Source organism: Acomys minous, assembly GCF_964271855.1.
Source record: "Acomys minous genome assembly, chromosome: 11".
In the NCBI taxonomy this organism is placed as follows: Eukaryota; Metazoa; Chordata; class Mammalia; order Rodentia; family Muridae; genus Acomys; species Acomys minous.
The window spans coordinates 87212815-87232122 of NC_140492.1; positions in this window are offsets into that span (position 1 = coordinate 87212815).

Consider the following 19308-nt stretch of genomic DNA (forward strand, 5'->3'; position numbering starts at 1 on the left):
TGAACAGAACACCAACAGCTTAGGCTCTAAGATCAATAATTAATAAATGGACCTCATTAAACTGAAAACCTTCTGTAAGTCAAAGGGTACTTACTGCCAATAGAACCAAACTGCAGTGTACAGATTGGGGAAAGATCTTCACCAACCCTACGTCTGATAAAGGGCTAATCTCCTAGGACTATTTATTAAAACTTTCTACATAAAACTTTGAGTTCTGGTTTTATATCCTTAAAAACTCATCGTGCTTTTCTTTTATTAATTTTGAAAAATTTGGAGGAACTATTTTCCTCTTAAAGCTTTACATTCTAAAATTAATTTCACCATAATTTATTGAGGTACAATTAAACCTACTTACTGATGAACTGACACAGGTTTCAGCATATCTAAGCCTCATCCAGATCACTGCAGCCTGAAGAGGCCACACTGAAAGCACTGTCTACTATCACTCCGCAAGCCTGTGCTTTACACAGAACTTGTGGCACCTACACAAGTCTTTCTTGGCTTCAGCAAGAAGGCAGGGAGTATAAAGAATTGCCCCATCACACACACACATAATTTTAGGAGGGAATCCATTGGAAAATTTCAAAAGTAAAGTTTTCACTGACAGATTTTGGTTGCAAAGGTTCTTGGTCAATATTTAAATTCTAGCAATAAATTTATCAAAGATATGGGTTTTATTTAGGATGACTAGGTCGTGAAATATTTATGTGGATAAAGCTGCCTGCACAAGCTGAGGCACTAAACACAGAGAATTTCAATGACTCTGACCCAATAGGAGCCAACCACAGTTGAATCATTAAGAAAGGGTTTATGTACCTGCAAGTAATAAAATATTGTTTTCTGAGATTGAGGTCTCTAAGGCGCTTTCCCACTCAGCTATATAGAACAAATGAGGTAAATAAAACAGAACTTAGTAAAAGTAAGTCTATAGCTCTAAATATTAGAGAATTTGAAATATCTGTGAAGAACATTTGAAAGTAATGGTGCATACAGATGTAACTTTTAAATGTCAGCCTGGTAAGAAAGTGAGTGGGATGAGATAATGGAAGTTTATTCATCTTTAGGAAAGTGCTAGCTCAAAGTGCTTTTGTCCTTCTAAAGAAACACTTATTTCCAAGCAAACTACATTTAGTCAATAGTCTACTTTAAAAACTCTCTGTCTCTGTCTCTGTCTCTGTCTCTGTCTCTGTCTCTGTCTCTGTCTCTGTCTCTGTCTCTCTGTCTCTGTCTCTGTCTCTGTCTCTGTCTCTGTCTCTGTCTCTCTGTCTCTCTGTCTCTGTCTCTGTCTCTGTCTCTGTCTCTGTCTCTGTCTCTCTCTCTCTCTCTCTCTCTCTGTCTCTGTCTCTCTCTCTCTGTCTCTTTGTCTGTCTGTCTGTCTGTCTGTCTGTCTGTCTGTCTGTCTCTCTCTCTCTCTCTCTCTCTCTCTGTATGTGTGTGTTGTGTGTTAACTACTAGAATAAAATATTAACAGATTAGTTACAGAAAATATTTCTTTACTATTTATGAGGTTAGACGTAGTTTTATTCTAATCTGTGTCCTTCAAACACATTTCAACACATTTAACAGAGTCCTTCCTTGCATTTTCTTGTTTTATTAATATATTATCATATAACATACACATTTAGTTCATCTCAGGGTCAACGAACAAAAGTGTTCCAGAGGAGAGAGCACTTGTAACCCACACAAATGTTAATGTTAATAGCCTTGTAGACTTGAAACCCAAACTGAATTCTAAGCATATCTTAGTGAAAGCCACTATATGTCTCTTGGAAAAGAGACTTCACTTTATGATAAACTCAGGCTTGCAGAGTCTTATGGAATTCCTCAAGGTTCTTGAATATGTGTTTTCACTTTTCATTGGCTTCTTATATTAAGCAAATCATGCTTTCTTTGCTGGTGCCACTCTCAAACTACTCAACAGGAGATATGGTGATGGGGCATAGGAGATAGTTTGCCATCATGTATTATAACCATGCTCACACAGTAAGATGTGTCAGTGATAGCATTGCCCTAGAATTCAAGCTCTAATAGAATTTTGAAACTTGGAAAATGAGAACTGGAATTCAGGATATTTGCTTTATCTTACTGTTGTGTATAGAAACTTACCTGTACATTAGCACACTCTGGGCACTGTAGCTCATGGAGGCACATTCAGTTAAGGTAACAGTTGAAGAAATTTGTTGACACTCTTTCTCTGCAGCTCTCAGGCACCTTGGGGCATCCAACAAATATTCACTTTGCATTATGGTGAAACAAAGCATTAACTTCAATTTTCCGCCTTGTGTTCACGCAGTTCAATTTTACAGTACTGTAACACTACAGTGCTGCAATTAAAAGGAAAAATGCACGTCCTTGCACACACCACAGGACCACAACCTTCCTCCTATAGGTCAAGACCCTTTGAAATGAGAAGACTTCTCATGTGTCTTTCCCCCTTAATATAAAATGTCATTTCTTTTCAGTATTTTTCTTAATTAAAGGACAACAACAACAAAAATGAAGTGAAAATTCCCTCAGGTACTAAGGATTTAACTGATTTTGAAGGCATATTAATATATTAAAAGTAACTTTTTTATATAACTAAGCTGTATTTTGAGGAGTGATTTTTGACTAGCAGAGTTTGAATCAAAGATACACATTATGAAGGGGACAATTGGACACAGAACCTTCTTATCTTACAGTATCTTCCAATGCCATGAATTAAAATGGTGGTTTTATAGATGCATAATAAATTTTGCTTTTATTGTATGGCCCATGGATTGTGAAGTTGAAACATATGGCACAATGGACAAATCTTCTGTATCTTATAGTATGAAGAGTACTGTAATCTATGTTTAATTTTAACAAGAAACCAATCTTTCTGACACAACTTTGTCTCAATTTCAATGTCTCCCTGTAGGAATTGTTTGACATTAAACTTATGATATTCATATTGAGTTCACCTGATATTTATTTTATGAAACAAAAGCATACAATTAAAAATACATGTTGTGGTGTGATTTCTGTAATAAACAGAAATTAAACTTTTTTAGAGAAATAAAAGAAAAATCAAATTGCATGCAGTTTCATAGAATATGTGTATATTTTTTACTTTCTCAACTGAGTTATATGAAAGAAAAGCCAAAGAGGCACCCATTTTTTAAATAGGAACATTAAGGTTGAAATCTGATTGAAATCCAATTCCTACTGTTTTCAAATCATATTTATCACAAGTCAGTCATTTTCTTAAAGTAGCCTATTAAACTTAAGGTATAAATTGCTCAGCAAGTTTCTTAAATCTTTTAGCACCAGCACTTTACAATGTGTTAGGATCACTGTGCTGCATCCCTAGTCATGGTTCCCAAGCAAGGAAATACTTAAATGAAAGCCTCATGGTCCATACAAATCAACATGAAGACACTGAGCATACAAAACTTTTCCAGCTCTCTGATGCTGAAAAACAATCTGAAAATATTTAAAACAAAGGAAGAACTGAAGAGACCCAGGTAAGATTGATTTTTCACACTATCAGTTCAGAAATCAGGCTTTTTTCCCCCAAATAAAAGGTGGTTCAGCCTACGGGCCACAACCTAAGACCCCCAGAGATATTTAAATGTATTCTTATGATAAAAACAATGTGGGAAAATCAAGTCCAAAGGAATTCTGGTTTTGGTTACATAGAAAGTCGTTGAGCCCAGAATACCTTATGAGGAAAAAAAATCATTTAAGGGAAGGTGAAAAACAGGTTCTAATCTTTTTTTGTGCAAAAGGGCAAGGTGAAGTGATAAAGTATTTTCAATCTTGGTAGGAAAATTAAGTTTCTAGAGCCACCAAATGACAGCTTCTCACAGAGAATTCAATTCAAGTGATGAGGTTTTTGGCCTTAAATGAAGGAAGACCTTGAGATAAGAAGGAATTGGCAACACCTGTTTCCAAGGGCTGCTCTAGACCAGAGCAAAAATCAGTTTCCTCTGAATCTCTCTTCATCTTCTCCTCCAAGGCTTCTTAATAGGATTATTTGTCTTGTGTTGTCTACCTCTAAATAGACTGAGTAACATTAGTCTACCAAAAAAATAAATCATTCTAGAAAATCTTGAAATTATGAGACTAAGAGAAATGTTTAAAAAATAGATTAATTTTTAAAATAAAAGATGCATTTATTTATTCTATGTTCAGCTCTAGGTAACTTCTCCAAACCCTCTTTATCTGGGTCTCTTTAATGCTTACACCTCCCTTCCAACCCACCTACCCTAGATAGGAGAAAAAGGAGGTTTATGGGAACAGAAGAAGTAGACATTTTTGGATTCAGTTCTGCAGAGAGTCTGCCACTGGCTACTTTCCTTTAGAAAAGAATTTAATTGAAAAGAGATGCGGCGAGTCACCCCTTCTACTACAGCATAGGTTTATATAATGAGCACAAACTTATGGGAAAAAAATTTCTGATCTCTTGATAGAATTCTCTTGACATTATGAATTCATTTCAACTAAGGGCACTCTGACTGCTAGAACCTCCAAGCCAGGGCCGGTCCTTTCCTCTCTTTCAACTTGTTTTGTGCCTGTTCTATCTAGATACAGAAGAAGCTATACAAATAGGTCCTCTAAAGTCAAAGACAGCTGACTTAGACAATTTCCTAATGTCTCTGTCTTATTTTGCTTTATATTGTGATAAAATACTGCCCAAAACCAACTTGGGAAGGAAAGAGGTTTTTTTGTTTGTTTGTTTGTTTGTTTGTTTGTTTTTTGCTTATACATCTTTATTATAGCCTAAAACTGAAGGAAGCCATGTCAGGATCCTGGCGGCAGAGACTGAAGTGTAGAACACAGGTGAAACCAGGCTATTAGATTTATTTCCATGACTTGCTCATCCTACATTCCTATACAGTGCAGGAACACCTGCTCAAGGGCAGTAATACCCACAGTAGCCTGGCCCCTATCAGATCAATTTTTAAATAAAGAAAATGACCCACAGGCTTACCTTCAGGCCGTTTTGATTGGGGAACCTTCTCAACTGATCTTCCTTATCTCTAGGCGTCCCTAGCTAGTGTTGAGTTGACAATTTTTTTTTTTTTACCATCTCTTTGCAGTACTCTTACCCATAAGGAAGGTAAAGAATAGAGCGTTATTTGGGGCTTTACAACTTTAGTCCTCTCTTATCATTTTGCCTAAAGATCCCTAGTAGTCCCTCTCATTTCTACTAAGGAAAAGTCATTGTGCTCCAAATGTAATGCCACAATGACTGGATCTAGCAGGGAGTACGTAATAGTTTAAGTAGTAGAACATAAATGAACTTAATGTTCAATTGGATCTGCTCAATGAGTATATCTCCTCACTGATTATAATTTTTCCTAGTGTATAATAAATGTACATCCTGGTTAATGTAATCACATTGCTAATATTTTGGTGGGAAAAATCTCATTTTAAGACTTCCAAGTGAAGGGAAAAGTTTCTATTTGTAAATAGTTTTTGAGAAGAAGATTACAAAATGGCTTCCATAAACATCTAATGTATGCCTTTCTGTGCTTTGGATTGTAGTGTTTCTTTACATTTTAGTAGTTTGGAAGATTCAGTACATTTCATAACATAATAATCGCACATTCACAGTTAAGGTAAATGTTGTTTCTCACAATCATTCTTTCATGAGGGTTAATTGTAACTACCTTTCTCAACAAACTATCCTCAGTCAAAAATCATTGATCAACAACATCAGTATAATATTTAGAATCTCACTATTGCTTCCTTTAGTTGTATTTTTAAACTATAGATGCTTCATTTTTTCCTTCCAAACCAAAACATAATATTTCCTATTATAAAGGAAAGAAAAAAAAAAGATGAACTGGAAGGAATTCTCTGTAGGAATATCTTTACTTTTAAACTTCCCCAATGGCCTGAAAATTAAAGTAGATATGACTATGCCATGGTGTATTATGCAAAAGGCTCCAAAGTCCAACTGTCATTGGTAACTTCAGGCACCTGACTGTGAATGGGCCTATGGAGTATGTTAAGACTGTGCCAGCTGCTGGTCTATACTATTCTCTTTCTCTTTGAATCAGACGAGATAGTCTACTCTCTCCTTTCTCCACAGAGAGTAGAAACAACCACAATTCATTGAGAAAATCTTTACTCTAACAAAGGCCTACTGGAAAGTATGTGTTAAAGTGAAGTTGGTAATCGTATGCCTTTCTTCTTGCTTTCAAGTTCTGTAATGCATAAATCACTAACTATTTCTGCCCATAACAATGACTTCAACTTCATTTTTAACCCAGTCTGTCTCGGGCTCAACACCTAGCATCTGAGTGGCTTTCAAATTGCAAAGAATATCCAGAGAAGAGAATTAAAGTACCTGACTTGACTTTCATAGGATCTAAAAAGCAGATAAAAGACAGCTTTCAAGATTACAAGGTTTATTTTAAGAATTGCATTTAATACTCCCTACAACCTTTATGCACTGCAATCAAAAGAGAATCAAAGGACAGAAGCATGGCACATGCAGCCTTGCCCTTTGATGATTCTTTAGTGAGTTTCTAGGATTCACCTTTTAGAATTAGAGGTGGAAGACAATGTGGCCCTGAGAAAATGTTCACTGGACATTTGAATATCGTGTGGAATATCTTGTGCACACAGGGCAAACCTTTTAGTATCGATTTTATTGAATTACTGTGAAGTCTTTTGCTGAAACTAATTGATAATGGAAGCTATGCGGTCTTTTCTAGAATTTGCAAAACCATAATTATCACTTTTTTCCAGTCAAAAGTCCTTTCTAATAAGCAATCTAGCAGGTGAATTAAGTCTTCTCATTTCCTTCAAATATCTGGATTTCAGATTTTTTATGACTACATAATTCCATTGTATATATGTAATATTAAATGGTCATCTATGCATGGGTACCTAGGCTAGTTCCTTTTCCTGGTTAGTGTGACTAGTGCAGTTATAAGCCTGCATGAGCAAGTATGTTTATGATACATTGACTTATCAAATATTCCAGGTATATATCTAAAAATGCTAAAGAGTGCTTGTAGTAGTTTTCTTTTCAGTATTTCTGAGGCACCTCCATATTGATTTCCGTTGTTACTATACAGAGAATAGAGACCTTGATGGAATTTATGTGAAAGAAAATCACAAGAAGGGGCTGAGGGAAGAAAGGGAACCAACTGGGGCAGTGAAACAAGTATTGTGGCAGATTAATGATGCATAGAGATCAAATCCAGTAGTTTGTATGTTAATGTAAAACATGGATAAAATAGTTAAGAACTTCACATTTCTAATGCTACTAAATGTGCCCTTCATTTCTTTGGTATTTAAAAAAGGAAAGTCACTTACACATTTTACTCTTCTTTTAAGGACAGGAGTCACAGGAATATTAAATTTGAAGAGGTATGATGTGACCAATTTTATTTTCAAGCACCCACCAAGCAGAACATCTTAAATTAGACTTTAAGTGTCTTTTATGAAGAAGTAAATTTCTTTTCTTCCTTCCCATAATTAAGGTACATAAATGCTTTTTACTAGTACATTTCAATAGCTCTCAGTGAGTGTGGCCAGTCTTTGTGCTTCTCCTTGTTAAATTATGGCTATTATTAAAAGCAGATTTTAATCCTTATGGCTTTATTACTTATATGTCCACACAAAAAGATTGATAGGTGGGTCATATACTGTTTTCATTGTCTTCATAAAATCCTTCCTGAAGACATTTTTTACTGAATTCCCAGATGTTATAGCATAAAAAAAAATCAGTTAAGTAAAAATGTATTGCTGTAAAAGATTTTTTGTATTAGTACACACAAAAAAAATCAAAGCAATTTATTGGTATCCATTTTATTAAAAAATAATACAAATAAGTGAAAGTGACAAGCAAAAACATTTTAAAAAGCAACCGACACTAAATGACCCATTAGAGAGATATTCTTGTGCAATATAGGATATAATACTGAGTCTTTTAAAATAATTTATTCATATTATATCCTGATTGTTATCCCTTCAAAAATACTGAGTCCTTATCTTTTAGTTTTAATGTTTTATCCAATTTGTGTTCTTTTAAATTAATCATATTTGTTTCAACAGATTCTAGAAATACGTAGAAATGAGTAGTTGTCATTGTATTACAGGGGTCATGTTAAAATTACATACATGTTTTTCTGTGAGATGTCAGTGCTACTGTATAACTGTATTGACTGTGCATGACATTCATCTGGAATGCTACAAGAAATCTATTCATGAACAAGAGAGGATGAAGCTATTAAATTATACTAAAGATACCAATAAGCAGACACTTCTAATTGAAGTCAATCACATGTCACAGTATACTTAGTATAAACGTACAGGAAAGGGCACTTCATAGAACCCCTTCTGAGCTTTGTGACTAAGAGTACATGACTTTATATTTAAACATTGGCTAGAAAGCAAATTTGATTTTGCTTCCAGTGAGATCCGACAGAAAATCTGTCTAAAGTGGACAAATACTGGAATGCTCTTTGTGCTTGAATAGGGCAGGGAAACCTTTCTAGGGCCTTTCATAAGGCCAGTGTGAAAATGAAAAATAGGCTAGTGGTATCTAACAACACATTTAATATTTCATTTTCATAGACACTTTAGTGTTTAGGTATTGACCCCTTCCCTTTAAGGCAGAGCCAATAAAGGCTCATATCTCCAGTGGATACTTTTCAGTAACCTAATATGTCTCTTTTTACTTTAGACATCTAAATAGATATGTTTATTGTAATAAAAACATAAATCTCAAGGGAAAACAATATCTTCCTCTGTTCCTGACAATCATAGTCACCTCTTTCCTTCACACTCTCAAGTGTACAACTATAGGCCCAGCTTGATGAGCATGCCCTAATCTAAGCACAGCATAAGACATGTGATAACTCTTACCTTATGCATGTTATTTTACACCTTAATGTCAAAACTGACCTTTGATAGGCGATATAATTCTGTAATGAAGTCATTACAGATATGTAGGCAAAGCAGGTGCATCTGGGAAAGCAAATTACATTACCCTAAATTCATGCAGTAGTGGGGAAAAAAAGAGCAGTGAGATGATATTTTCAGAGGCAAGTTTTTAAACAGAGAGTTTTAGAAGGTAAGACCTGAGGAAGAGGAGCAGTGGTCACTTGAAATAAGAGAGGCAACACCAAAATATGGATATGAAGAATAGCAAGTAAGTCGCACGCACCAACAGGCTTCTACAGAGCATATAACAGAGATTTTTGCTTTCCCGAAGACTAGGGAGACTCTGTGTTCTCAGAGCTGTGTACAAGCACTATCCTCACTTAACTATATATACCTTCTTGAATTAGGCACTGTTGAAGACGGTCTACAAAGCACGCTCCCTTGCCTTGAGAATTTTAAAGACTTGTTGAGGGTGACCCAAGTGACTCGCAGATCCGAAACAGTAACAATAGAAAGCAATATTAGGATAGTCTGTTCTGTGCAGAGAATGACATTCCTAGCTTTCTGACTCCAATACTCCCCACTCAGCTGCCTCTGAATCAGTAGTGATCAAATACAGTGGTGTAGAGCTGGGAAGGACGTAAAATGTATTTGACTGGAAGTAGCACGTGGATGTTTTAAAAGTAGGGCTTCAGAAGTCCAGTTTTCCAAATGAACACTTATAGATTGTTTTTTTTTTTTTAACCGTGTAACCTAAAAACAAATCATGGGCTGAACAAGACAAAAACAACAGAAACTTTATGACTTTTGATCACTTTCATTATCAATACTGGATAAAACAAAACAAAACAAAACAGTTATCAGTTCTTTGAAAACTCTGAACATTTATGCATTGTTCGCTTTATTTACTTGAATCCAAGTTCACTGTGATCATTAAACACACTCAGGTTAATAGAGATGCCAGTAGAGATGAAATATAAAATACATGGTGCTACTTCATTCCCTGTTGTGTGGAAATATTTTTCATCTTGCTTGCTTTCAAAGGCTCTGAAGTGGTGACTCAAATTTTTCTTCAGATCACTTAGGAGACTGAGGCAGAAAGAATGCCAGTGCAGAGTAAGCGTGGGCTATACAGTAAGATCCCACCTCAAAACCACTGAAAACCAAAACCGAGACCAGGGAATAAATAGTACAACTTCGATTTTAAGATAACTTTCTGCCGGGTGTGGTGGTGCACACCTTTAATCCCAGTACTCAGTGAGGCAGAGACAGAGGCAGGTAGATCCCTGTGAGTTTGAGGCCAGCCTGGTCTACAATGCAAGTCCAAGACATCCAAAGATACACAGAGAAACCCTGTCTTGAAAAAAAAGGAGAATTTTCTATGTCATAAATTAAACAATACAGGCATATGTTTTTACAAATAACCTTCATTAGTTAACAGTGGCATGTTTGGTCTCCATCTCTAAGGTTTAGGTAGGATTTCTTCTCACTTCTTAAATTTACATAAACACACACACACACACACACACACACACACACACACACGGAGGCATTTTTTAGTAGATGTTCCTTCCTGTCATATGACTATAACATGTGTTAAGTTGACATAAAACTAGCCAGCACAATATGTTAGCTGTACATTGATTAAAGTTGTGTTTTTCACAGAATTTAAGGTGTATGCTACTATGCTATTATTAAATAAGTGAACATCATTGTAACTCTGTTTAAGAGCTAACTAATAGCCTATGTGCTAATATGAGCAGTCTTGATTTCCCAGACATCAGGTCCTTGATTACTGCTATGTGTTATCTCTCTTTATGATACTAGGGATTTTTATATGTGTTTACTGGAAGCTACTATTTTGTCTTCTTTATGATGCTTGTAATACTTCAAAATGTCCCCCTGGATTGCCAGCTTGCCCCAATTTCTTTAGTTACTTCTCTTGGGCAGTGATTTACCAGTTTCATATTTCCAGTTGTCATATAAGATAAAAGAAAATAAATAAAACTTCACCAAATGGAGCTGAGCTCAAAGTAGATCCTGTCGTTCCTAGTTCTGTATTAGCTCTCATCATCTTGAATGTGCCACTCTAAAGATGCATTTGCCTATTCGCCTTCTATTCTCCTCAGCCCTTACCCTATACACACACCTTCTGTGGGTCTATGGATTGTACCTTGACTATCATTGAGTTAAATGTCCACAAAGGTATAGTGTAGTACGTATGTGTATATGTATGTTGTGTGTGTGTGTGTATATATGTATGTAACTGAAAGCTTCTATGTAATAATGGATGATATGATTATGAAAAAGAAAGAGTTTACATGTTTTGATAATTGTAATTAAATTTATAGTTTAAAATAAAAATACATATATTTCTATTTCTTTCCAATAGTCTAATTATTTAACATGAACATTTATCCTAATTTATGCTTCTGAGTTTTTGTGTCAAGTTCAATACCTTTCTACCAGAAATGTAATTTTTGACTAAGTCATTGACATTTCTCCTTACTTCTGTTGCCCCTTGGGCCTGGGCTCCTCCCATTTTCTTGGTTAAAAGCTGAAGAGAGGCTCCAACCATTAAAGTTATATGCATAACCAACCAAAAGACAAGAAATGTAAAGTTTAGTTTTTTTCTATTGACATGCATCTGTTTTCTTACATAGCATAAAGTCACAATTTCTCAGTCACAATATCTAATGGTGAGACAAAGAAACAAAAATTTATAAATGGGTCCTTCTGAGACAACCTCTAGTGAAATTTAAGCTACATTATAATCTAATTGTACCAGTAAGGTTTGTATGTATGAAATATGGACTCCCAGATTTTTTGGGCGAATCAGCATGTTCCTAAGAAAGTCTCATTACAAAGTCTCATTTCCTTATAGAGTTTGAGATGCCATGAAGGAGATTATCCTTACCAAGACTAGGATTTTTCTTTTCACAGTAGATTTGGAGGTATTTCCTCTGATAAGTTTAGCCTAATCACCAGGCTTGAGTCCACTGAGTCTGTGTGACTGGAATTATTATTCACAAAGAGTTTGAAAGGTTGCCAAAACTAGAAAAGACAAAAAAAAAAAATCCCGTGTTTACGTCTTCCAAATATTCATTTAATTGAAGCACAAATACTGCAACCCATTTGACCCTACCCTTGGGGGAAGAGTTGCTAAAGAAAAAAATTAAAACTGTGTCCTAAAAAGATTTGATTGAGACTAAACATACAAACAGCTTTGTTTGCTTGTTTGTGTGTTTTTGTTTGTTTAAGCTTAAGTTGTTAACAGGTATTTGAGGAACAAAGACAAATACGTTTATTTGTTCACGTGACTTAAATTTCTTGGTACAAAGCTTACAAGTTTCTGATCACATTCAGTTACCATTTTATTGAATGAAATTCTGGGCCTGAATGCTGCAGTATTACCTAGTAACCAAGGAACAACTTTTCTGGACATTATTATATTACTGCCATACTGCACTCATTTCATGCTTGCCTACTCTTGCATATGGCTACAGAGAATGAGAAAAAGAGAGACAAGTTAGAATCAGATCAGGAGCCTGTAGAAAGAGAGGAAGAGCAAATAATTGTAAGCGCTTAGCAAATGAACAAGATATTTCCTCTTTTAGCATTGTGTAGCTGGGTAGTACCTGTAGGGAAAGAAGTGTTAAGGCCTATTCCACATGTACTAGACACATCTTCAAAATGACAGAAGAATAACTAGTTGTGACGTTTTAATTTAAGTTGGGTTTTAAAAACTTAAAAATATGTTAAAGTAAATTTTTCTTTGATCGTGTTAATTCTCCAACCTAAGCTTTTAAAAATGTTTCTAGCTTTGAATCTGTGAAAATTGAAAAATGAAAAACTGTTAAACAGGATATAAATCCATACCAATTTTGCGCTTCAATTTAAATTCCATTGGATTTCTCATTTCGTTTTTCCTCTCCCAATTCCATTATGATGTTTCCTAATTTTTCTTGTAGACTCATTGATATAGTGAGGACAGTAGTAAAGTCAGGAAGGTTTATACTTTAAGTGCCAGCATTCTTAGCTTGGTGTCTGCACGCTCTCCAGGGTACTGTCATTTGTGTGGAAGTTTTGTGTGTCAAGAAAGAAGTTGGTAGAATGTCATCACATACAGGTGTTCGGATGCTCTTATCTTGCTTCTGCCACTGATTTGTTTGTAAATGGCTTTCAATGTGTCCTTTGTTCTCTACTCGATTGGCCTTGCTCTCCTGTTCTTCTGGAATATAAAGAAATAAACAAATCCCCAAATCAGAGCAGCCCAATCAAACAAACAAACAAAAAAAACCAACTATTTTTTTTATGTGTCTTTATCCTTGTGGAAGCTCTTGAGACATATGCATCTGAATTAAAAAAAAACATTACTGAGTTGTGTTTGTCTGTGTGAGCACATTTAGTCTTCACAATCTTTTATCTATTCCTCACATTTCTTCAACTGATTATTTAAAGGGGCAGAAGTGGATTTGGCCACATTCTTCGAATTGAACATGGAAAACCAGCTCAGATTTCTCAACAATGTATGCCTATTTGAAACAATGAGATCAATTATTGTCATCAAATTCTGTCTGTGTGTGTGTATGTATATCTGTATTAGATTTGGGAAAAAAAGCCAACTAGACTACATAGCGAAGTGTAGAAGCTAGTGAGAATTGAGTTGAAGAGCTGGAAAGCACTGTGGTCCAATGATAGAGGTTTATCATATGCCTGATATTAAACTTGGCTAGTGGTGCAGATCTATAATGTTTCAGAAACCTAATAATGGATACGTCCCCCAAAAATAATAACTTTTAAAATGACAAAATGAATAAAATCCCACAGTACCCAGTAGTATAAATTTTATCAGTATATTTTTTCTATACAGTGTTGGAAAATCTGTACCCATTAAACAATTTGTAGAAACAGTTTAGATTAGCAACTCTATCAGAGCTCATAAAGTGACTTACACGAAGTTCTTTATTCTTTTATTCATTAGAACGACATAAGAGATGAAAATGTAGAGCCCACTTAAGACAGGAGGCAGAGAAGAGAGCGAGAAAAGACGTCTGCCGAGAGAAGAGAAGGCTCGGAGGAGACTGACTGATTTCCAGGTTAGGTATCAGGAGCAGTGGCTGGTAAGGAGGAGGAGTGGATCTGAGTTAAAAGTGAAATCACCAACAGTAAGATGTCCTTGAAAGGTGAATGGAAGACCGGAAAGAGATGAAACTACAAGGAATGGTGGGATCTCAACCAAGCTGGTCACATACTTCTTAGATTTAGTTCGATGGTTTTGTCTCAAACAAAACTCTTCTCCATTGGCTAGGCTTTACTGGCCAATGAGTCAAAGCACAATCCCTTTTTCCATCTCTAAGAACTTCCAATTAGCTCTCCTGAGGTATCTCAATTACCATCTTCCATAAAGAACTGATCTTAGGAAAATTCTAAGAATTTATAGAATTCTTTTACACTTGGAGCTAGCCCTCTGCAAAGACTGTCCTTTGGAGTTTATTGTATGAAATGAAAATATTTTCAGACTTACCTTTCAAAAGCTAAGGCTTAAAATGAGTTTCTAAATATATTTGCCACCACATATCTAAAATACATTTAACATTACCTCATAAATCCCATTTTAATATTTGTACTAGTCGTTATGGTGTCCAAAATAACTCCATTTCTGAAAGCATGCTAATTACCAAAGTCTTGATTGGTAATTAAATTTTTGTAAACAAGAGCACTTTTAGCAGGTACCTCTAGAGTAAGCGCTCTCTAATTAAAATTCCAATAACCCTTTTTATTCTTCAGTCTAAATATCATCCGTATCTCACCTCGCATATGCTGAAGCATTTTAATGTATATGTACATACACGCATAATAAATTAGGCAAAGTCATAGGTTTGTCTTTTCTTTATAAACTATGCTTATCTTTTTGTTATAAATACTTTTCAATTGAAAACATACATTATTATACATTATTATTTAATACTGCATTGAGGTAACTTTCCTTCACGTTGTGTGAAGAACTACCTCTATATTTTCAGTTGTTAATTCTGAAGTGACAGAAAGGTAAGTGCTGGCAGGATATTGGTATTGCAATTTCTATGGCCCATCACCAGGTTTTCTATCTTGTAAATGGTGATCCCTCTTCACTTGCCTAAAGGGAAATCTAAAAGACATTCAAGTGTTGTCTAACTGAGTGAGGATTGGTTATAATGAAGGTCTGATGGCAAAAAGCTGGAACAGGAAGTGGAGGATGCACTTTCCAGGAGACAGAGGGACCCAGGGAGAAGATGGCAAATGCAAGAGATTCAGAAGAGACATCGGAGAGAACAGACAGGAACAGGAACAGGAACGAAACCCATGTGGTGGGTTGTAGGTAAAAGTACTTGACTAAAAAAAAAAATAGTTGGATCAAGTCTAGACAGTATCTGGAAATCTGCCTCAGCTAAAGCCCTAAGCTTTAAACTATATAAAAATCTCTGTGCCATTATTCATACCACTGCCAGTTCTGAGAAAGTAACACTATAATAGTGCTATCTAATGTTATAGAGAAAAATTGTAAAGATTTCTATAAACATTCCTATTTTCATTTTTTAATTGTTTAACTTTGACAAATTCTCCTTAACTATCCAAAATGGAAACCTTTAATAATTTTGAAGAAGAAATGTCTATACTTTGAGAAAGTATTTTAAATATATTTCCATGTTCAAGTTCCAAAAATGTAAAACCAGATGGTTAAGTAAATCCAGATATTAAACTACTGTTTTCCTCTTCTCTCTTTTCCATCTTTATCTGGTCTCCACATAAACTATACTCGGTAATCATGATAGAGAAATCAATGATGTTGATATTGTTTAGAAAAACTTTAAGACAGTAAAGAAAGAAATTGAAGAAGATATCAGAAGATGGAAAGATCTATGCTCATGGATCATGGATCAGTAGGATTTCCATAGTGAAAATGGTCATCCTACCAAAAGAAGTCTACAGGCTCAGTAAAATTCTCAACAAGATTATACCAGAGATTCATAGAATTTGAAAGGAAAATTTTCAGTTTTATATGGAAATGTACACACAGACACACACACACACACAGACACACACACACACACACACACACACACACACTAAAACAAAATGGATAACTAAAACAATCTTGACTATTAGAGCTGTTGTAGGTAGCACTTTCTGTGATTTTTAAGTTTTACTACGAATCTATGATAATAATAATAATAATAATAATAATAATAATAATAATAATAAACAGCATGCTATTGTCACAAAACAGACATGTTGATTAATGGAAGTCTATACACTTCATCTTACTATAGAGACACTTAGTCAACCATGTTCATTGCTACTCTATTCATAATAGCCAGAAACTAGAAATAACACAGATTTCTACCGATTGGTAAATAGATTTTTTAAAAAATGTATTATCTTTACACAATGGAATACTACTCAGGTGTTAAGATAATGATATGAAAATCTCATGTAAACAGGTAGAACTAGAAAAAAAACCTTCCCAGGTAAGGTAATCACAACCTAAAAGTACAAATACGGTATGTACTCGCTAACCACTTGCAAATGGAAAGAAAACAGTTTTCTACAATGGCGTCTCAATGAAGAATCAAACTGCTCTTAAGGGTAGACTGCGTGGCCAGCAGGAGATGACCAACAGAGAATAAACTCAATGGCGTCTTTGGAGGTTCTTTGTCTTTATAACGCTGTGTCGTGGCTGTTTATTGTGACTACTGTGACTACTACCATGATGACAACAATGGTGACAACTATGACCACTGCCACAACTACTACAATTGTGACTGTTTTACCATAGAGGTCGTTGTCATATAGATTATGGCTTCTGGTTGTGTATTATGGGATTTCTGTGGGTATGTTTCCTGTGTTTTTTCTTTGTCCCTTTTCCTTTTTGTTTTGTTTTTTGTTTTTTGTTTTTGTTTTGTTTTTCTACTCCTACTGTTTTTAGCTTTTTCTTACTATATTATATTTTATTATTACCTCTTATTTGCCTGTTTGTTTCCTAATGAGAGACAGAAATGAGATCCAAATGAGACAAGAGACGAGGAAGGATGCGGAAGAGTCAGGGGAGGGGAAGCCTTAATCTAGAACATAATACATGAAAAAAGTCAATTTTCAATGAAATTAAAAAGAATACGTTAAATGTAGGAATGCTTTCTATGTTTTCAAATTTTAGTGGATAAATTAATAGTAGGCTTTTTAATAAAAATTTAATGGCAGTCATAGACCTAGGGGAGGGGAATAGGGTGAAAGCAGGAGGGAGGGAAGAATGGAAGGATACAAGTGATGGGATAACAATTGAGTTGTAATCTGAATAAATTAATAAAATTAAAATTAAAAATTAAAAAAATTAATGGGCTTATTTAATAGTAAGCTTTTGATAAAATTTAAGTTTCTCAGTCACAGTGACAAACATTCTGAGTAATTAAGTCTCAAATACCTCTAGAGAACTAGGATTTTAAACTAATATCTGTGCTTCTGATACAGAAGGTAAAAGATACCACAGTTTGAAAAAGAAAGCTGTGCAATAATTTTCAATGAGTCTCAGGGACTTAATACATACTTTTCATTTGCATATCAGAAATAATTGCTGTAATTCTGAAGAGTGGTTCAAACCTAAAGTTTCTGGGTTGATTTACTTTCGTCTATTTTTGAGGCCAGGTTTCCCTCAGTGTCCCAGGCTGACCTTGAGCTAATAGACCTACCTCAGCCCCCTAGTGTGGGTTATAGGCATGTGGCACCTTGCTTCACTCCAAACTCTCAGATCAATTCGGTTGAAGCATTAGCCAAATGATCTGTGTTCATAGTTACAAAGAAGTTTCTGGAATTTAAGGCAAAAACACAAGTTCTTAACTGAACAGCAGAGGAGATCAAAGATCACAAGACTGATTTCAGTACTCATTTGGCCAGTGACATTTTACACTTACCTTTTTGTTTACTTTCCTAGTGGTTTACCAGGTGCAGTACTGTGATTGGAAAAAAAAATTACTTAGGCGTTTATATAAAATGAAAATTGTTGGCCTCTTTGCAATCCCACTCACGCAGAAACTCTGGGGATCGAACCCAGTGTTTTATCAACTATAATTCCAACAAAGATAAGAATTGAAAGTCTGTGCTCATTCTTTTGGTCCACAATAACCAGTTTTCATGTAGGAGCCAATTATTTGGTAAATCCAGTGTGAATCTTGAGTGTCCTGGTCTCACCTGAGTCACAATGTTAAGCATAGATATGTTAAATAGACACGGCAGAAAGCGCTCAATTTTCAGTCTTAAACACAAAAACAAAGCAGAGCCGTCCATAGTAAAGCAGAGGCAAGTGATGAAGATGGGACTGAAACTTTATTCAGTTGCATGGACCCAGATGAAACTTGCCCTATTTGCTAAATAAACTACTAAATTCTGTATAGTGACCGATCTTGAGTCGAGTTTCTGTTACTTCCAATCAGAATACAACCCATTAAGGATATTATTCTGTGCAGTTGTGAAACACAACATACAAGTCAGAGGAAGATTTAACTCAGCCATGCTCGGGCAGAACCCAGAAGCAGAGATTTGGTCCATAAAGGGAGGTCTTGGACTTTTCTTGGTATTTGAATGCATAAACACTTGGGTTCTTGTTTGTGATAGAGTATAATTAATAACTGACATTTTTGGTACAATATTCAGTTGGAAACCCATTGTACCCAGTGATGGTAACTTCCATGTTAAAACATTATATCATTTTAATTGCTTTATCAGAACCTGATTCTGCCTATGAATGGTGGTTATTTTCACAGGATCTTAGCTCTACCGTCTTTTGCAATCATTGAGAGATGAGGTCATTTCAGTGTCTTACTTTCTTAAAATGTAGTTTTTGTTGAGCAATTCTTAAGATTTTACATAGTTTACTTAGGATTGTATTTTTTCACTACACATTGTTTTTATTTAGATAAATATTCTAGGGTGCTATGTTTCCAGGAAAACCATGCAGGATTAAGGCTATATAACCTTGTATTTAGGCTCCTTCTGTTTTATCGCCTATTATCTTAAGTGTTGTGTTATACACAACACTAGATTGCTTCCACAATGCATTTTGTAAGCACTGTGTCACTTCTACTCACGGAAACCCTGTTGGCGTATATATTATCCTTACTTTAAGCAAGCCCATTGAAATGCAAAGAGGTAAGTTGCTTGCCTGTGTAAATGAGGAGGAAACTCTTGATTTGAAAATTCATGCTTTTGGTAATACTGCTTAATAAAATTCTATACACTTCTTACATATGTTTTCCTGAATGCACATACTTTTCATACACAGAAATAAAACTTGACATAAGCAAGATATCCTGATTTGTTACACTAATTACCTTCTCTTAGTGCTTCCCAAATTCAGCATATATTTTCACATGGAAGAAAATGGTATGCATGAAATAATTAATTCTA